Below are 12,261 nucleotides of genomic sequence, written 5' to 3'. Positions count from 1 at the left end.
TTGGGGAAATTTTGGGTGGTAGTTATAGGTGTTAGGGAGTGTAGGTAAATGGAATTCCTAGAATGAGTGAGGGGAAGGAGTAGTAAATTGCAAAACATAGCCCTAGCCTAAGAAAGTTCAAAAGTATAGCAATAGGCAGGGGTTTGTGGAAAAATGAGGGAAATGAGGGAATGAGCATGGGAAAAGGTTAGGGAGGTATATGGAGTATAGGTGAGTGTGTTTGAGCATAAAAAGTATGGTTTTACCACAACAATGAAGTAAAATGACTAGGCGACCAAAAGCGTAGAAAAACCATAGGAGAGGGTGATTCTATGGCTCTCGTTGAGCAAACTGATGAAAAGAAGGATGAAGGAGGATGAATGAAGTTCACTTACTTGATGATGATGTGTTGGACCTATAATTGAGGAGAAAACCTCTGCAATGAATGATTTTTCTCCCTTTTCAAAATCGCAACAAGGATGCCAAAAACGTAATGAGGGAGAAAGAATGATACTCTAGAGGCAAGAATTCGATCTTCTTAGGGCTGGAATGCACAAATGGACTTGTGTTTTGGTCCTTTGTAGCTTGTGGAAGTCAATTTCTTCATAGTGGTGAGGTGGCCCACCATATGTTTTTCACTTTTGCTTCCAAAACTATGTAGCTTTGGCATATTCAATGCAACTTTGGAACTTTAGAACTTATTACATCATATTTGAAATAAATTACACTTTAAAACAAAACGTTTTGAGCAAATTCCCTATTACTACTCCTTCATTTGCCAGATTTATGAATGAGATGACAAATTTTGATGACTTTGACCCTAATGACCTAATGGTGACACTGAGTTGAATGAGGACCATGATGATATGATTGAGATGATGATGATGACCTTTTAGTGATGGCACATCCAACTTGGTGATGGAAATGACCGAAAAATGATAATTTTGAAAGGAGCAGCAATAGACCTAGACAAACTACGTAGTGACCAAACTTTTATTTTGAAAACCTAATGAAATGATAAAAAAATTGACTTTGAGACCCTAACAAAAACTTTATAAGAGTACATTTGATCACCGGTGTTTGACATGACTGATAGGCACTAACAGGCTCAAGATTCTTCCATGCATCTTTGATCACATGGTAATATACGGATGACCAAAAAATCCTAAAGTGACCAAAATCTGATGTCTTATCAGAATAAGCCTCCTCTGGCATCTTCATCCCAAGTATCTAATGTAGGCTAGGGTTCTGTAAATAAACCGTTGTGTTGCATTCCTCAACCCACAAGTGTAGTGGTAGGCCCTGATTGTGCAACATTGCCCCATGCTTCCCCTACAATGCTTCTATTCTTCCTCTCAGCTGCCCCATTATGATGCGGGTTATGGGGTTTCGTCAATTCCCATTTAATCCCTTCTATTGCATAGAAGTTCTTAAACTCATTTGAGACATACTCACCACCGTTATCACTCCTTGGAGCTTTAACCTTCTTTCTAGACTCTTTCTCAACCAATGCTTTAAACTCACAAAACTTTGTGAAATTTTGATCCTTATTTTGCATGAAAAATATCCAGCATTTACAAGAAAAGTCATCAAAAATTATAACATAATACATGTGTTTGGCCGTGATCTTGTCGAGAATGGTCCACACACATCTGAATGGACTCACTCTAAAATCGACTCTACTCGACTGTCTCTGTCGTGAAAGGAAGCTTTGGTGTATTTTCCCAAAGTACACCCTTTGCATGTATCAACTTGCTCAAGTGTACCTTTGGGAAGACCTGTAGAGATTCATTGCATGCTTTTCAAATCCCCATGACGCAAGTGGCCCAATCATCTGTGCCACAATTTCCCAATGTCTCATCTTTGCACCTTCTCTGCTTTCATGCTCAAAGCAACACAATCCTCTACCTCAAGCTTATAGAGATTCTTAACTCAAATCCCTATCTTCTTTGCTTGACCTATGGCTATGTGTCGAAGGAATGCCTTTCCTTTCTAGAAAATCACATCATAGCCTCTATCATCAAGCATGGTGACCGATACTAAGTTCTTCTTCAACCCAGGCATATACATAACATCCGTCAAGGTGAGAGGATGATCTAGGTAGATGTTGGTGGCCACCCACTATCCCACTTAGACCCCCACAACTGTCTCTTTCAGTTTTTTAGTTTCTGTAATTGTATCACAATTTACTATTTTTAGCAGTTTTTCAGGTCCTGAACTTCCAAAGCCGTTTTGAGGCCCTAAACGACATTTTTTGGGAAATCTAGAAGCAACATGGGTCCATGGACCCATGTGTACCCATGTTTCTCTTCTCAAACTTGTAGTGCTCGGATAGATCTTTCTAACGAGCTATTGTACACGTCAAATGAAGATCGGGTGCCAAAGTTACGACCCCGTGAAGTTGATGTACCAACTTACCCAAAATGGGGCCCACAATTTGGTGTTTTATCTTCTAAGGTTAGGTTTTGGGATGTTAAGGGTTTTCCATTGTTTCTCAACAATAAATAGGCCTTTGAGCCTCATTGTAACACAGTTCGGAGGCATGTAGCCACCACATCTCTTCTTAGAGATGAGCTACCATCGCCCTAGCTGGTTTATTTTTGTTTCTGTTCGTAAGCATATTTCAGTATTTTACAGTAATGAAATGAAGTATTATTTCTACTGCATCTCTGTGTTTATGGTTATCTCTGTAATTTGTTGCGTTCTTGTTTAAATCTGGATCAGTAGTATCAGAGCGGTCAGCTTTTTCTCTGTTTTTCTTTGCATGTCCCCAACGAGGTCGGGATATAAGGAGTTAGGGCTTGAACTGGTCGAACCTTTGCAAGACCATCCCCGTAAATCCCAATGGCCTCCCATGACGAATGAGAAGAAATATGAGGGGGCAGGAGATCCTATCAAAATCTTCCTCAAAGAAGCCCTCGAGCAACAAAGAAATGTGATGATGGACAACTTTTCCTAGATCCTTCAGTGGCTACCCAGAGGCGACCCATCGGCTTCCAACAGCTACTCTAGAAATGCCACATCATTTAAGGTACAAGTTAATTATGAAATCCCCATATTCGAGGGTCAGATAGACGGAGATGTCGTAGATAAATGGTGAAATCTGCTAGAAGGGTATTTTTCTGTTCATGAATTTTCGAGTCGGGAAAAGATTGTTTTTGCTCTTCTTAAAGCAGCCCCCCATGTCAAGGACTGGTGGGAAACCTACTGCGAGCTGAAGGATGAAAGTAGGGGCTCACTATTTTCAACTACACCCACTTGGAATTCATTCCAGGATGCCATCAAGGAACAGTACTAGCCTGTCAAAAGATATGAGGACAAATACATAAAGTGGACCACGTTGTAGCAGGGAATGGATCAAGATGTGCTGGAGTTCACAAACATTTTTCATACCCTTCGCACATAATTGGGTATCAAGGATTTTGAGCTACATTTGGTACTCAAATACCACGGCTACCTACTCAGGTACATCCAGGAAGAGATGGAGTTCCTGAACATCTCCTCAGATGTACCAATACGCTGTCAAAATCGAGTAGAAGTTTAAACAGAAGAAGCGAGACTTTGGATCTGCAAATCCGAAGACCAAAGGACAAAGCCAAGGCGAGGTGACCCAATACAACCCGTCGAAGCTGCAAGAAAAGAAAAACACCACGAAGTTGAAGAAGGACACAGGAAAGTGGTGTGAGTTCCATAAGAGCCCCACTCACAACACGAGTGTCAGACCAAGCAGTTGTTGGTGGTAGAGTTGAAGGATTCAGAATCAGATGCATGTTCTGACCCTGAGTCAGAATATGACAAGGGGAATGGCAAAGGGAAGCAGATCATTGATGCGGAGCCCAACGTCATTGTTAATGATCCAGGTGGATGTTGGTGGCCACCCACCTATCCCACTTGGACCTCCACAACTGTCTCTTTCAGTTTTCCAGTTTCCGTAATTGTAGCACAATTTACTATTTTTAGCAGTTTTTTGGGTCCTAAACTTCTAAGCCGTTTTGAGGCCCTAAACGATGTTTCTTGGGAAATATAGGAGTAACATGGGTCCATGGAGCAATGTTTCTCTTCCAAAAGTTGTAGTTCACAGATAGATATTTCTAACGAGATACTGTGAGCGTCAAAAGGGGATCGTATGCCAAAGTTACGACCTCAGGAAGTTGATGTACCAATTTACCCAAACGAGGCCCACGGTTTGGCATTTCATCTTCTAGGGTTAGGTTTTTGGATGTTTAGGGTTTTCCATTGTTTCTCAACAATAAATAGGCCTTCGAGCCTCATTATAACACAGTTCAGAGGCATGTAGCCACCACATCTCTTCTCAGAGATAAGCTACCATCACCTTAGCTAGTTTATTTCCATTGCTGTTTGTAAGCATATTTCAATATTTTACATTAATGAAATGAAGTATTAATTCCACTGCATCTCTGTGTCTATGGTTATCTCTATAATTTGTTGCATTCCTATTTAAATCAGGATCAGAGGAGTACCCTGCTCCCTCTAAAAAGTAACCGTGCCCAATCTAGTAGCACTGTACCTCCCGTCGTCACCCATCTCAATATGCATCTGGAGATATTTCTCCTCCTAGTCACTGAACAACTCCTTGTCACCAGTCATGTGGAATGAAGCTCCACTATCAAGGTACCATATACTATGCATCATTGATGATACCATGCATGAAATAAGAGTAAAGTCCAATTTGAATTGAAAGGCCAAAGCCTCACCCACCACTCCTCTTGAGGACTTCTTCTTGGACTTCTTGAGGAGATCATTTGTAGCAAAATGGCCCAGATCGTGACAATGAAAGCACTTAAGTTTCCTCATGTCTTTCTTCTTACCTCCATGATAAGAATCTGATTTGGAATGGGATGCCTTCCCTTTTCCTTTCCTTTCCTTACTCGCTAAGGCACAATTTTCTTCATCATCAGTCTCTGATGAGGAACCATCTCTGGTGTTCCTTTTGATCTCTTCTTGCATCAAATCGAACCACAATCATTCCCAATTTGGTAGCTTCTCCCTCCCATTGCTAGAGTCTTAATAACTATTCCAAATCTTGGGAAGGACAAGGAGAGATAGGCTCACCATATCATCCTTGGAAATGGTTATTCCAACACTTCCAAGCTCATCATGACAGTGAGTGAACTTGGTCAAGTATTTTGGAATGGTCTCGTTGTTCTCCATCTTGATTTTTTGAAGTTTGTCTTTTAGTGCCAACTTCCTATGGTCACTATTGTTCTAGAATAGTTCTGTCAATACTTTCCACATAAGATACAAGGTTTCCTTTCCGCGGAGACTCGAGACAATGTGGTCTCGAACTCCCTCAAGGATTATCCACCTCGCCTTCGCCACACACTTCTTCCATTCAATAATATTCTGTGCATCTGATGTTGCTGGCTTAGGAATGTCTTGATCAACAAATTCCTTCAAACTATTATCCTCCAACACATCCTCTATTATGTCCTTCAAGGCTATATAATTCTAGTTGTCTTCCAAGGCATACTCGAGCCGCAAACCATAGAACACCATCTTTTGATCCTGAAGTATGTATTGAAAATTCAAATTTCACATGTAACCCAAAACTTGAAACTTTGAAATATCCTCTAGTATACTATCTTCAGCTCTGATACCATGTATATTTTCCTATAGATTCACAGCTCATGTAATGTACTAAAACACAAGACAAGAATATACTCTACTCTTTAAACAACGGAAACCAAGAATCGATGAAAACAATAATCGAAAAGAGGAAGATAATCAAAGACACATAAAACAATTGTTTCTTTGGGGAAATCCACTGCTCAAAACCCTGACTATCTATTGCATTAATCAAAAATATGAGTGATAATACAAAGCTTGTTCTCACAAGAACAATTCCGCACAAGTATGATCAACTCTCTACCTCACAAGCTCGCACTGACCAACACTTAGCCAATTTATTCTGCCTATTGAGCCCCTATTTCTTTGCACAATTCATGTGAGGAATAAGCCATATTTAATTGGTAATTCCTTCTTCCATAATTGTGCAATCCAAAACTAGGTCCTCTTCTGATTGCATGCATGATCTGTACAACTTGGATCATTCTACAACTGATAGTACATTGTCCCTGCACTCTAGTCTCAACTGGGTCTTTCTCTGAATTGACATGCATGAGTTTCTCATGAGGGAATATTCAGTTAGCTGGAGTAGCACCTGAGGATGCACCAGTGCACCAACTCACTACATAGCTACAGAAAGATTTCCAACTTGAAATTCCTAAGCTAATTAAGTAAATTAAAGATAATTAACTATTTACAAGTTGTTATGAGACTATAATTCAATTTTAATTCACAGTTTAATTGAAGGAAAAATTACACTGGAATTTCTTGTTTCCATTTCTCAAAAGGAACAAAGCTTACCCAAAAATATTATCCAATGTATTGATTGACAAGATGTTTTCTCCAACGATGCAACGATTTGTGCCTTCTTTCTTCTTCATCATTGATGCAGGATAGTTGCCAGTGATACATTTCTATTGAATATTATATTGTCGATGATAAAGGGACATTATCCCAAGATGTTGGTGATGGTTTATGATTGGGTGTGTATTTTTTGAAACTCGATCATTATATATGTCACACGAGATATTTATTTTTTTGGCAATGTAGAGTACATATCATGCAAAGGCACCCTTCCTAGAAATGTATGGATTTGTATTATACCAAAGGATGTTTCTTCAACAACTAAGGAATGCTCAATGACTAAGGGATGTGAACTTTAACCATTCTCACAGAACAGTGGATTTGTGCTAGAGGGATGGTTCCTTTGTGATTGGGGATTCATATACCACTTTACGTATTCCAAAAGCTCATATTGCAAAGACCAAATATAATCATGCCAAGCATTATGATTGCTAATGATACTCTATTGGATTTCGAAAAATTAGAGGGAACCAAAGGAATTCATTATCCTCAGATGTCCATCCTATGACCTTTGATGATACAAGAGAAATAACAGAAATGGGACTAAAAAATTCCAAATCATGAAAAAGACTATAGGTCGAAAAAGTATCACACAAAAATGCCATAAGGAATTACTCAAACACATCGATGAACATGGCAGTATTAATCAATGGAAAGCCAACAAATTTCATCAAGATCTCTAGAGGATTGCGGCAAGGGTGTGCAATTTCACCTCTTATTTGTATTCTGGTCATTGATGCACTTAGAAAAGGACTAAGAGAAGCGAAGGAGTTAGATATAATTACTAGATGCAAAGTAACTAGAAATACGTCAACGACACATCTAATGTTCGTTGATGATGTCCTCTATTTTGGAGAAGCTAAAATAGTAGAATGGCAGGTCTTCTACCAAGTAATTACTAAATTTGGTAATGCTTCTAGCCTCATAATTAACAAAGGAAAGACATAAATTATTTTGGAAGGGGAGGATTCAAACGTATTACAACAAATTGCAAATCCTTTTGGGATAAGAATTATATATTTGTTAGGAGGATTTAAGTATTTGGGTTTCCATTTGAAGCCAGGAAAATATGAAAAATCAAGACTAGAACTGGATAATTTAAAAAATTCAACAAAAAATCTTGCCTTATGGGATCATAAATGGTTCACTCTGGGGGGAAGAGTGACAATGATCAAGGTAGTTCTGCAAGGAATATCAGTGTACTAGATGCATCTGTTTCATCTACCATTGGCAGTCATCCACAAGGTCAATGCAATCATCACAAAATTCGTTTGGGCAAGTGTTGGTAATAACAAGAAATTCCATTTAATTAGACTTTATTATATCACAAGGTTGATTAAGATGGGATGTTGGGGTATAAGGGATACTAGACGTTTTAACCTTGCCCTACTTTCCAAGAACCTGTGGAGGTATTTCAATGAACACAACATTTGGCATGAAATTATTGGAGGAAATTACCTTCATCACTCAAGCCTAGAGGATTGGGTGGAATCTAGGGCTCCTTTAGAAAATAAAGCATCATATATATAGCGTAGCTTGATGCTTGCTAAACCATGGCTCTGTGGTAATTTGTGTTGGCAGGTGGGAAGAGGCGATAAGGTTTTAATGGGATTGGAGACCATAAAAGGTATAGTAGGGGCTCATAACCTCTCAATTGTTGCCATGCAATTTATGAATAAACATGGCCTTCTCTCACTGGCTGACACTGGTGCTAGTCGTATCTCTTCACTTTTCCCTACTAAATGGCCACACTCTTGGGAAATTGATATCCTAGAGGAGTATGCGATCTATTGGGAGCATTATCGAAATAATTTTTGCAACACAGGGATCTCTTTGTCTCACAAGGATGATAAAATAGTGTGGGGAGGTTGTGCAGGAAAAATCTCAACTAAAGAGGCTTATTCCTATATCTCCACGATAAATCATCTTGGTCACTACGCAGATTGTTTAGCTCTAATGTAGAACTCGGATGTTACACTAAAGCTTAAATGTTTCACTTGGTTGGTTCTTCACAATCAAATTCTCACTTGGGAAAATTTGATGAAGAGGGTTTATAGGATCTAGGGAGATGCCCTCTGTGTGGGTTGATATTCAAGATATTGTGCATATGTTTTTGAATTTCCCATTTACAATTGTTATTTGGGAGGAAGTCTCCAAAATTATTTATATTGATATTGTGGTGGATCGGTCTTCTATCGATTCTTTCCTAGGTTTTTGGACCTCTAGGGTGGAGGAATTCAAATCTGTCCCAATGTACATTTTTTGAGGTATTTGGCGATGTAGAAATGCTAGCATTTTCAAAAGCAAAACCCCTAATGTGTTGGTCACTAGTATGAAAATATTTTCCTACTTCTAGGAGATTGGTCCATGGAAACCAAAGATCCACCAACATTGTGTTACCTTTAAGGATCTTGGAGACTCGTTTTCCATTGAGTATTTTGATGGAGCATCTTCTGGTGGTTAGTGTGGTTGTGGGGCCTATATAAAAATGAGAATATCACATGCCTTCCAATTTTATTGGTCAGTTAGACCTGGTCTTAATTACGGGGCAAAGGTGGTGGTACTATGGGGGTTGCTCTAGTCCATTACTTGGCTTTCTATTGAGAAGATTCTAATTTTTGGTGACTACAAAACAATCATAGAGTGGGTAGAGGGCTGAAACTCTCTTTATGTGCCATCCTTATTTCATTGGATGAAAAATATCAAGTTTCTATTGACCTTCTTCATTGACACTTCCTTCCAACAAGTATACGAGGAGCATAATTCAATGGTAGATGCCCTCTCCAGGCGTGTGATTTCCCTTGAACCGGGTTTGATGCATTTGACTACCTTTTCAATGGTGATGTTTGTTGATCAGGGATCTTTGATTCCTAGCATAGAACAATTTTTTTATTTTTTTTATTTCTTTTTGTATCCATTAATGATCCTTTAGTTCTTTTTTGGAGGATTTGTTTGGTCTATATCCCCCTTTCTAGCTCATGGTCTAATGTGACATTCTTTCAAGGTGATTCAGTGATTTGAGGAAGTTTTTCCTCTGGACTATGTTGGCTTCTTTTTTTTTTGTCTGCTTTATTTTGTTCTATCATAGAATGTAGATTTGTTTCTTCTCTCCTATTTTGGCTACGGTATTTATTTAGTCCATTTTGTATAGTGTTGTGAATGAATATAGATCATCATGATACAAAGACATGATTATGTAAACTCCTTTTATTAATGAAAGAAGTTTGTTTTTTTTGTTGAAAAAAAAAGAGCTTACTCAAACATGTCATCTCCACTACTAATAAAGTAACTTTGATGATATTTTTCCACATGACCTTAGCCATATTTAATATCAAATGGGACTAGTTGGGAGATTGATTTTACAAAACAATGCTTTGATTTAGTAGTAAAACCCCTTTATCTATGTATCAATAATATTGAACCAACATGTCAAAGTTGTTTCCTTCAACCATTCTTGGAAACCCTCACTTAGAGTGCATAGGCATAGCTACAATGAGAGATGAGTATGGAGGCTAGAGAAAGAGTGTAAAGGGTTTACTCAAGGTCCACTGCCCCCATAAAAATCAAGTTTGTCATAAGATTACAATTACTTAAGAGTTCAATCATAATATTTGAAACCACTTACACATTGGTATATTGTGCTCTCATATCAAACCTTGGAGATTGGTCTTGTTATAATCCATGTTCATACTTAAAAATATGGATCATCAAATTGAAAGACATTGATAATTTTCCTTCCATGATTTGTAAATCAGGTATGAAGAATTATTTAAGGTATCATTGAGTGCTCCTCACCTCTACAATTAACCCATCACTCTAGACCTCGGCCTATAAACCTAGCCCTTTCCTTTGCTAAGAAATAACATCCGAGGAAGAATTGTGGCAATATATGCAAGACCTTGAGGAATAATACCCCACTCCTACATGCACATGAGCCTATGATAACCCCAACAACATTATTAGAAGGAAATTAAGTGGATTAGTGTATGCATTTCACTACAACATCAAATTCTATAAGAAGACTATAACCCATCTTGTCTTCTTATCAAATTTAAAATTCATTTTTGAAGCCCAAAAGTAAACTCAATGTCCTGGTTCCCATTAGCACTTTCATAAACACTCTTCCATGACCTAGTTTATTCCTTCATGGTATAAAATAATTAGTAAAAACCCACACACAACATGGTATCAAAATCATTCTAAAAAACCATGAACAACATGTAGCATCAGAATAAGTAATAGAACATAAACATACACAATTGAAAAAAATCAAGCTAAAAATATTTGCACTGAATTATCTTAAAGGAGTTGCCTACAACTAAAGAATGGTATGCCCCTTTCCACTCGACCATAAGATCAGTTGGGAATATCTTGCCTACAACTAGCCACCCCTATCTAAACAATGATACCACTATGGAAAACTTAGGTTCTCAAGGGAATTTTTAACTGTGAAATCCACTCTCCATCACATGCAAACAATGATAGTCACCTTATACCCATTTGACCATGACTTCCATGAATTTTCCAGATGCCTTACTAATTGGTTGTAGCTACACAAGGGTGTATCTTTTTTTCCAATCCAGTCCCTCAATGACCTCCCATCTCAATGCTTGCTATATAACCCAACTAACATCAAATTCATATCCCACCTCTCCCCAATGCATGTTTGAGTTTTATTGCCTTAAATTAGCAATAATATTTGGGATTTAACATGTCCAATCACTTAGGAAGGTCCCCATTTAGGTTCAAAAAATATTTTAGCATGAAATTTGGTGAGATTAGGAAGCTCTATCTGCCAAAAATAACTAGCAAAAAACCCACTTGCAAATTAGCTTGTTTTTCACTAGTAGGATTTCTCTATTGGAAGATGTTTTCATTGATGTCAAAGGGTGAATGGGCCAATGTTTGTTTGATGATTTATGTGCACATTTCAGCGAATTTGGTTTCAAGGACCTCTTAGAGTGATAACCCTTGTCATACCATTTTGTTTGATAGGTGGCACATTTCGTGGGTCCTCTTAGTTGGCGAGATATAAATTTTAAAGATTGATGCCCCAATCAATGGGTTTTGCACAAACATATTTTCCCTGACGTTTTTTTTCCTTAAATATCATTACAACCCCTTCAATAAAGTCAAAAGTATTGAACAAAATCCATGCATCGTAATCAACTTGAAAGAAGATGACATGGAAGTAAAAAAATGATCTTTTTAAGTATCATAAGCCTCCCCTAAACTATTTGGTTGATCTCTATCAAGTCGAATTCAAATTTAGTCATGTCTCTTAACAAAAATATCATGTCGTCTCTAGCAAAAGAAAAAACATTTCATTGGGAAGGTCAATCCCAATTTAGGCTCTCCCATCCACCATATATTATCTCAGTCCTGGGAAATTGAGGCAAGCAAAATTCAATGGTCTGAGGCAAAAAAAGAAGAAGTATAAGACACAAATTTATAAGGCCTTGTGCATAAAAAGAATATTTGAAGGAAGGAAAATTAAAGAAGCATGGTGGGTTCTAGTTTCTTTGTTTTTGGGTTATGCTTATTGGTAATTTTTTTATCAGTTCTTGGAACAAGATCTTGGCTAAATTTTTGTAGGAATTGTCCCTTAAAGAGAAGTTGAACTCAATCCATCTTAAGCCTGAGGTAGACATGAAATAAGGACAAATTCAGTCTCTCTATGGATAGGCTTGAAACTGTAGCTTTGGTCCCTCTATGGACAGTCCTGAGCTTGAAATTCCTGAGCTTGCAACTTCAACCCTTCTGTGGATATACTCGGGCCTTTAAATTCAGCCCCTGTGTGGACAAACCCAAGCCTGCAACTTTGGCCCCTCT

Source organism: Pinus tabuliformis, chromosome Q (assembly GCF_031772625.1).
Source record: "Pinus tabuliformis cultivar Carrire ecotype Pingquan chromosome Q, CPIR1, whole genome shotgun sequence".
NCBI lineage: Eukaryota > Viridiplantae > Streptophyta > Pinopsida > Pinales > Pinaceae > Pinus > Pinus tabuliformis.
This window is presented reverse-complemented; position numbering follows the sequence as displayed.